The sequence below is a fragment of the Passer domesticus genome, chromosome 1 (genome assembly GCF_036417665.1).
Source record: "Passer domesticus isolate bPasDom1 chromosome 1, bPasDom1.hap1, whole genome shotgun sequence".
NCBI lineage: Eukaryota > Metazoa > Chordata > Aves > Passeriformes > Passeridae > Passer > Passer domesticus.
Window position 1 is genome coordinate 50,039,019 of NC_087474.1, and position 9,858 is coordinate 50,048,876.

General features: G+C 35.5%; 1 long non-coding RNA gene across 1 annotated transcript; it reads left to right on the plus strand.

Annotated features, from left to right (window-relative positions):
* Positions 1-5,908: 5,908 nt before the first annotated feature.
* Positions 5,909-9,627, plus strand: LOC135287985 (uncharacterized). The gene is made up of 3 exons (XR_010351379.1): positions 5,909-6,036; positions 6,476-6,555; positions 9,567-9,627. It is a non-coding gene; the product is annotated as an uncharacterized LOC135287985 (long non-coding RNA).
* The last annotated feature ends 231 nt before the right edge of the window (positions 9,628-9,858 follow it).

Sequence of the window (9,858 nt, forward strand, 5' to 3'; positions counted from 1 at the left end):
TCCAGGAGGTCCTGAGCAACATTCAGGCTGGAGTCTTGTATGTGGGATAATTCAACACTGAATTTTCATTATTCCTTTCCAAGAAATATGCTTATACAGTAATTTGCTGTTGCTTTTGGAACCTACTGGAAAACAGAAAGGGACATCAAAGGAGGTGTCCACATACCAAAATGTGCAGAGCCAATCAGGGTTGAGATAAGGACCATCATACACACACCTTACAATAGGATATTGGGTAGTGGCACCACATACATGGAGTTCACAGGCAAACACGCACAAACTTCTCCCTTGTCTAGGGCTTTGTTTCAGTTCACTGGACAAAGCACTAAAAAAGTAATTACAGTCTTTTTCTTGGAAATTGTTTCAGACCCTCCTTGGAGGTTTCGGCTTCAAAGACGTTTCAAATTATAACAAAAGAAAGTGGGCTATTTGCCCAAAATTTGAGAAAAATTGCATTTAATAGCAGAAATGTGGTTGTTTTTTTCGGGATTTTGGGGTTTTTTTTGTTTCTTCCCGTATCAAGAAAAGGAACCCCAGGGTTTTTTTGAGGTGTTATGTTCTGTTATGTTCAAGATAACATAACACTTCAAAAAACCACCTTCTTCCTCCTGATTCTGAGTAAAAGACAGCTGGAATCTGTCCTGAATGAGCCTTACACATAACGATTAAGCCAGCTTTATCTCACACTATTCATCATTTCTTAAGCTGAAAAAGTAGAGAAACAGACCAAAACTTCCCAGGCCACAGAACTATTCTTTCTTCTGCTAACCCACCATGTCTGCCTCTCAGATATGCTGCAAGGAACAAGAGTCTAAAACAAAGACAAACCCAGACCAGCACTTTTCCCCCCGCCACAGAATCTTAGAAGCCCATCAATACTTCTTCCATCAATAGAATTCCTTGTGGAAAGTATTGTCTGTGAAGTTCTACTTTAGGAAGCAGGGAGATGTATCTTTTTAGTGACTTCTGATTCACAGAATTAAAAGAAATTCAAACAAAAAATTCTATAAAACAAGCCAGCTGAAATATTACTGGTATCATATGTATTATTCCTTCTACTCAAGACAATTAAATCAAACCATAAAAAAGATGGTGTTGAAAATACTGATGCCATGGGAAAACAGAGTTAAAGCTCTTAACTCAAAAAGAAAATGTAATTTCTAGATTCTCTGTCTGTGTCTCATGGTCATTAACAGCTGTTTTATGCAAAATTTAATTTTAGATGACAATTAAAATGGCAATAAAAATTAGATGGCAGAAAAAAATTCAAAATCATATTAGTAATGAAAAATAAAATACTACATGCAAAAAAAAGGAAAATAAACATTATCAGTAAAATAATGACAGAGAAAGGGTCATCAAATTGAGAAGCTACTAGTCTAAGTTATTATGTTTTATATTACGATTAAGTGCATATGGTCTGTAGGAAACTCTCTAGCACCGTCACAGGTTGTGCTACCATGATAACAAGACTTGCCTGTATAGGAGTTTCTGCCCCTTCTTGGCTCCTGTACATATTTCAATAACACTGCAAACATTTGCAGAGAGGCGATAAGGCTTTTGCAAAAATCTAAGTTACTATTTGGTAGTTTGAAAGCTCATACAAACATTCATGACCTGAAACATTTGCCCTTCCAAACATTCATAACCTGAAAAAATAACACCTACTGGATGCATTAAGACACCTAAGAGAATCTATATCTTATAAAGCAGTTCTTGTAAAAATAAATTCAAGCCCAGATCTTTTTGAGTAGTAGTCAGCCAGCCATCTTGTCTAGTAACAATTTCACTCTTTTTCTCCAAAGCATTTGGGTTTGGTTTAGATTTTGATTTAGATCTTGTCTCTCTCTATTGCATACAATCTCATTCCAAAATAAATATATATTTATTCTTTAAAGGAGACTGGTTAGCACTGGCAATCAGGGTTAAGTTGCATCACGTTGTGTTGAAAATATTTCAACAACATAATTACTCCAAATTGAAGTCACTTCTTCCATTCATCTTAGCTTGAAGCATTTTTGTTCAAAGAATGCCATAAAGTGGTTCTTTTCTTCTCTGACCATGTAGCACGGCCATCGTGCTAGGCTAAAGTACCATTGATGGATTTCCTTCTGTGTTGCTGTGCAGCCTTAGCTGTGATGTTTTGCATAGACAGAGTTCATAAAAGCTTGTAAAATTCTGTCAATGACTGCTTTCTGTACACAAGAGGAGTGACATGGACCCATTCTGGGAAGATGAGAGGTGGAGAAGTGGCAGAGGCAAAGCTTCTGGCACAAGTATTTCCAAATGCAAAAGTAGAGACTGCTCCTTCTGATCCCATACTGGCATCCCAGGAAGCAGAACAGGAGCAATCCATAGTCACAGCAAAAGTCAGAGTCCCACCTAGTGCAAATACAAGTTTGGTAAAAATAAAAAAATCTGGGCTAATATAAATTGACTAAGGATTAACAAAGGTCAGCTCTGAGTTATATTGAGCCTTAATAGGAATGGAAGATAGCTAATAGAGTAAAGAATTGGATTAAAATTATTCCACTCCATTTTACCACTGGGTTTAACCAGAGTTGACTCACAACTAATTTTTATAGTTCTGTAACAAATGAAATTGATTAGACATATGCAATTAAGATTTGGTAAAATAAACAGTTTTTTTGGTTTTTCTGAAACCACTTAACAGAGTAAACAATTGGGTCAATATATTCCATCTCAGTTTTAAACATAATTTCTGTTTGACAACAATAAAAAGGAATCTACATTTATTTGAAGCCATGCATTGAAAGCATTAGATTAGAGATTAAAGAGCACAGCACAGTGATGCAAAGGTTGACTGGGATTCCAAATTGTATCCCATGTTTTATTATATATTTGAAAAACTAATTATAACTAAAGCCTAACTGATGCCAGAGGAGGACTAAGAATGTTTATAAAACACTATAATTGAATTATCACCAAGAAACTAGTGATGTGAGATGAGAAAAATCATTATGCAATATCAGTGTGGTATCAAATGTGTGAAATCTAAACCTTTTTGGAGTTCAGAGCATTTCATTTCAGCTACCTAGTAATTCACCTTTCAGTATTAGACACCATTATTGAATGATGAAGACTGTAATAGATGTTGAAATGTACTGCGGTATTCTATCCAGGTTGCTGCACAAAGGCCTCTTCCAGACATTTGAACTATGTATGCTAACACTGCCATATCTTCCCAGAACTTTTTTAATAGTCCTGTGTTTAAACTATCATAGTGATTTATTCCAGTGTTAAAACTTATATTTCTTTGACAAAACACTAGCGGTTTTAGCACTTTCTTTGACTCCCTCTAACTGAGAATATTAGTGACACAAGTATAATGTCATACCTATCGTCTTTTAAAAAAATGCTTCAATTTTTTTTTTATTTATTACCCTGGCACTTGACATATTTTCCATCAGTATCTTCCCTTCCTCAAATTCCTTCAGTAATGACTATCTTCTCCTCTATTTTAAATTTTTTATGTTTCACTGCACTTGCAAATTTCAGTTACCATCCCTTCCTACAATACATTTTTATTGGCTAGATACATTATTCCTTTACATGATTCCAACTCTTCAAGTCTGGATTGTAGAATTTCCCACTACTCCTTCATTTCATAGAATATTCCAGACTTTCCTCACTTTGCTTACGTACTTTTCATAAAATTTGGTAAGATAACTGCATTTTTAATTTGGCTTATTTTTTAATTTTCCCAAGCCTCCTCTGTAAGTTCAAAGTGTGCCACATTACTTAGCAATACAAAATTCAATACAAAATTGAAAAGACTACTATGCATTTTACATTGTAGAGATAGTGGAGTTGAGAACAAGATTAACCTTTGGCAAAGTCTGGACAATTTTTAGGCTCTTGTCTCATTAGTCTCAATAAAACCAGCTATAGAAGGCTGAGTAATCCTGTATTCAAACTGAAAAGGATTTAAGTTTGCAAATTTTCAGAAAGATTAATCCTGAAAACAAAATGCATTGTATCAGAGAAGAAAGAAACTAGCTCAAGGAAAGTGAAGCTGACTGTTTTACACTTCAGTCCCCCTTAATCTGGGTACACAATCTCTTAATACAATATTCTTATTTTTCTAAAGCATGCACATGGTGAAAGAGGAAAATGCTACTTCTTAAATTCCTTTAACATCTTGGCAATTTTCCCCATATTGTTGACAAAGAAACACACCCACACACAGTAAAACTAAAACTGATTGCAAAAGGACAATATGGCTTCCTGACGCTCATCAAAATACATAACTGTGGACAATCAATGTGCTTTGGGAGAGCAACCCAGAAACAAAACTACCCATTCATTTAAGAACCCAGCAAACCATCAAAAGGAAACCTTGGTGAGCTGAGAGTTGTTAGAGTCACTATTGGTCATTGCACAGAGCTCGGAACCTGAAATCTGATTTCTCAGACATCTCTGTTTTGCCTGATGTTTCCTTCTTAGAAGTATCAGCCCTCTCTGATGAGGCTGTGCAGAAATCTGTTTCAGCTCTCAACTCATATTCCTACTTCTGTGTTTGCTAGTTTGACAGTGAAAAATCTCAGCATAATTTGTGTGTTTTTTCTCAAATTCTGCTGAAGAGCTGACACAGTAAAAAAACTACTAAAAGCGGTGTTTTCCTAAATAGCAAATTGGACAAAAAAGGGAAGTAGATGATATTTTTAATTTGAAATTTCACCTGAAACTTCACAAGCATTGATTGAAATTTGCTTATGTAAATTTCTTTTGTGGAAAATGGAACCAGTCTTTTTCAATTTGTCCTATTCTATTTGGTCAATTTATTAGCATTTTATGTATTTCTATTTTGTAATTTAAAAAAATATTTAATAGCTTAAGCTATTTCAGTTCTCTTGTGTTTGCTATAGATTTTTCTTTTAAATTGCTGTTTTTCCTGCAATATGAGATAACTTAAATTCATTTTAGGATGGTGCTGGGATCACTTTTTCCCCATTATTTCATGTATTGTAAATAAGAAGAAAATGCTTTTTTACTGCAGTCAATGTGTAAAGTCTCTGTTTGCATTTGAAATGTTAGCTCATTGTCAAACACCAGAATTTAAAAAATGGGTCTTCTGAGGAAACCAGACGTACAATAATATTACACAAACCAGAACGAGGTATAACATTTTATCAGTCTTAAAGTGCTATAACTTTGGCTCAATTAAAACTTTCACCAAGTTCATCCAATAAATTAGCCATAACTGGATTACAGGATGCACCAATTGAGAACTCTGAAAATGGAGGATGCTGTATGAAAACTGCTTGTTAAAACCTCAGTTTTTTTTGGTTTGTTTTTTTTTTTTGTAGGTGGAGCAATTGTGTTTTAAGAAAGGATGATCAAAAGTCTTTATTTCACTCCTGTCTTTATCTGTTATCAGTAGATTTCTATGAATAAGACCAAAAAATAGATTAAGTGTCAGTCCCATTATTTTTTGTTTTGTTTAGTCAATAAATCAAATATTTTTGCACAGAATGAGGTGGAATATGATCAACAGAAGAGACTTAACACAGTTGAACTCAGAAAACTTGAACGTAAATATAAGAAAAGTTAATCCACTTCAGAGAGGCAAGAAGCATCCCAAGCAGACTGTGACACTGTCAGCATAGCATGACACAACCACTGAGAATAATTTTACAAAAAAAAATATACTATTAACGCTTCCCTAAACTGCACACTAGGAGGAAGTGGATGTGCAAGAAGGTACCCAAAGGCAAAATTAATAAAATTGGAAGTGCTTGCACTTGTTTTAATAAGAGATAAAACACTTCAAGCATTCGTATTTCAGTTTTCCCTTTTCTGGATTAACTTGAACATTTTGTTGGTCCTCTAGCAAAATCCTCCTGTGTTCTCTTCATTTTTTAGAGCAGAAGATCTATGAATAGGGGAAGACACAGTTACAAGCACATTTTCAACATCAATATTCCAACTGGGTTCCCTGTAGATGGGACACTGATGCAGTTTGCTTCATCAGACACTGAATTTTCCCTTTGTGTATCTATGCGGTGAGCACAGGTATGTTGACAACAAATACATACATATTACGCGTATAAAGTTGTAGAAAAAAGGAAGGTGGAAAGGGCCCATCTGAGGTCCTGGCCCCTTCAAAAATTGTTCAAAGTAGAGTTAATCTCAAAGTCAGAGCAGGTTGCTCAAGGCCTTGTCTGGTAGAGATACATACAATAAAGCTAATTTTCAAAGCTCATAGCCAACCACTCACTGAAGTATGTTATATTCATTCAGCAGTTGATTTTTTCCTCCCTATTAGAGGGAAATAAAATGCATCTGATTCCATTCAATAGGATGCTGATGACTTATATAGAGGGTAAATGAGCAGATTCTGCATCAGAAACCTGAAGCAGTAGAGTTTGCCATCTAGATCATTAACACGAGAAACAGAAATGTATATTTATTCTAGTGTGGTTTCTGTTTCTGGTTGCTCTTGGTTCCACAGGTACTGAATAAACCTCAAAGCTGGATGAGTGACTACAATGAAAGTGATGGAAAAGATGTCAATATTCAAGGGTGAAAAAGGTATGAAGAAAGAAAAGTTTTTTCTTCAGACTTTAAAAAATTTCTTTGAATTTTGACAAATCTCTGTCCGCTGAGAAGAGGCATGACTTTGTTTATTTTCATATCAGGTATATTGAAACTCTGTTTTCTCTGATCCCCTAGTCAGAAATCTCACTAGTTTTAAGGAAAAAAGAAATAAGGCCTCTGTGACTGAACAGCCTATTTAGTATTTAGCTACAAAAGTGTGAGTGCATATGAAGGAGCTTACAATTCTGAGAGCTCACTCATTTAAAAATCAGGTCACCCTTGGAAGTGGCATTGAAGGAGTTAATATAACAAGCAAAGAGTAGTGTCAATTGGCAGAAAAAATTATACCAGAAATGCAGATGGAATGTACAGTGTCTGCAGTCCTATTTAGACAGGCCTGAGTGATGAGGTTTTTTTCCCTTTGGGGATTTTTTTGGTTGGTTGTTTGGTTGTTGTGTTTGTTTTAGTTGGGAAAAAAAAAAATAGAAAAAGAAACTTTGGCTGCAAACGGTCTCACTCCTGCACTGGCTTAGTACAAGCATTTTAACAAAAGAACCCACAAGTTTTTTGGTGTACTGTAGTACTTCTCAGAAACATTCCTCTTCATTCATAAGTAATTTTTCTCTTGAAAATCATCCCCTTAGAGAAATTAAAATATTTTTATACATTGTTCTGCAGCATTTTTGAAATAAATTATTCCCCTTCCCATGACATTTTCTCCTCTTCACACATTAGACATCTATTTGGAAATTTTAGAGGGAATTAATATTTCTTGTCTACTTCCAATTATTTTCGGCAGGCTTTGTTCACCCCACTCTAGACCACAGAAAGAGCCATGGTAGAATTATTCTACATGGAGATACATCTCGCTGTAGACAAAAACTATAGATTCCAAAGATGCTTTCCCCAGGAATTATACAGCTATTCTTTTTCCCTAAGCATATTCTTAAATCCAGAATATTGAAGCTAAGAACTTCTGAAGGCTTGAGAGCTCTATACTATAAATATGTATTAATGAATTTATAGCCTATTCCTACGCAAATAATCACTTTTTGTCACTACAGATCTCTCACAATGACTTGGTACTTTTGGCACCTGAACTGTAAATTCTCCTGCTGACCAATCAGACAGAAAATTTTTGGAAGTTCAAGACCTATCTAGGCATATCGGGATCTATCTGGGTTTACCACTGACAAGAAGTTCTTGATTATAGTCAAAAGAAAAAGCATTTATACCAACAGTTTTCACCACAAATTTGGAGTCTCAATAAAAGCCAAAACAGCTCCCAGAAAATTTACAGTAAAAAAAAAAACAAATCAGGCTTTCTGACTTCAGCTCTTCCAAGTTTTACACAAACTATTGTGAAAACTTTCTTCAAAGTAAACTTACCCATTTCAAATGCCAAAATAAGCATAAATTATACGGAGGATATTAATAATATTTACATTCAGCCCTTCTAAAATGAAGCCAAAGAAAGAAAATATATCATTCTAATAACATAGATACAATCGTCACCAGTCTGTACAAATATTGGAAACATCACACGTTAGTCCTCTTTGCTGTCTGAAAATCAAACAAATAACCAGTTATGTTATCCATCAGACCATATTATTAGATAATAAGGTATGAACTGAAACAAGACAGATTCTATTCTTCATGATAAAGTAGTAGTTTCTTTATTGAATATCACATAGTGGTGAAAAAGAAACAGTTACACATGTTAAGAAGATGGAGCCAGAAATCTGTCTGAAATGAGACAAAATTCCCTTGTCTTATGACAGTTATTGTCACAGTGAATGAGATTGTCAATTTTAATTGAATTTTTGGCTAGATTTTTAAATATTATGGTATTTCAGACTTGATTGATGTCAGTTGCAGCACAAGAAAAGGCACTATGTTACTTTAGTTTGTGAATCTGATGGTTCAATGGTCAGGTGTCCCTTGAATTCTCATAGACTAGAATTCAATTTCCTGCTTGTGACTGGGTAATGTATTTGCTTTCAGAAAAGTTCTATTGCAACAGTGAGATGATTGACATGAATTCATGATGAAGCAGGGCACTACATACACTATTCCTATAAACACTGTGAAGTGCTATGCTTTCCTTTAAAACATATTAGCAATAACAAATATTTGTTTTACTGGCAAGAAATGAACTTAATATTTTTTTAATTAAAAACTGAATGACAGTTTGTGGTTTTAAACAAATCATCTACTGGGTATCTACTTTTTTCAAAGAAAAACAAAGTATCTAAGTTAAAACAGAAAAATTAAAAGTAATTCATGCAGAAGTACCACAAATTCCATTTTCCATTATTACAAAATTATGAAATACCTTGATACATTATTACTGTGTCTAGGCACCCTTCAGAATAATTATTTTCTGGTGTCCCTTTATACAAAAAAGGCCTGACTATTACACCTGATGTTGTGTGCCTGACAAAGGCACTTCCATAACTTTGATGCTCTAGCAGTTTAATACAAATGTTCTAGCTTTAAAGCGGCAGTCTCTGGAAAGCTTACTTCTTCCAAGAAACATCTTCGTGCCAGTCTTCACAGTGAAAGAAAAGGCTCAGGTAGGTGTGCACATACCCATGGGATGAAGACCTGACTGTGTCGGTAGCAGCACAGGAAATGTTTTGGCCTCTGTGATTGAGGAACGAGTACTTTGAAATGAGGCAAGAGTGTTTTTGCAAACAAGCTGGTTAACCTGGAGAGAACTGTAGCTTAGGTATATTGGGGTAGTGTTTTCAAAATCCAAAGAGAGGGCACAGTGAGTAAGGAGAGTAAAAAAAGCATTAGGGCACCAGAGGGAAATAGAACTTGCATCTTTTCACTTTTCCTCTACTCTACCCTTGAGGAAACAAGGCCATAGAGGATGGAAAAGCCCACTCTTTGGGAAAAACATGGGAGCTGCAGAGGTACAACCCAGCCAGGTTTACGGAGATGTAGTTTGGTAGGTCTCACCAGAGCATCCCAATGACCTGATGCATGTTTTTTTTCAGGAGAAACAGGCTGGAAAGGTGGAGAGGAAGGGTTTTGCTGTACCCAAGGAAATGGCTGGAGTGCGCAGAGCTATCACCACTGAGGAAGTGGTGACAAGTCTGCTGAGAATCCACGTGTAAGTTTAGAGAAGAGACTGTCATGGGCAGCACAGCTTGTGCTGCAGAAGAAATTAAGAGGTAAATGAAGCTTGTAGACAGCTGAAAAAAGACTCGCAATCACAAAGTGGCTTTCATAAGGAACTGCATCTGAATGTCTGCTGTAAAGGCGGGAGAGCTGAGTGCAAACAATCCA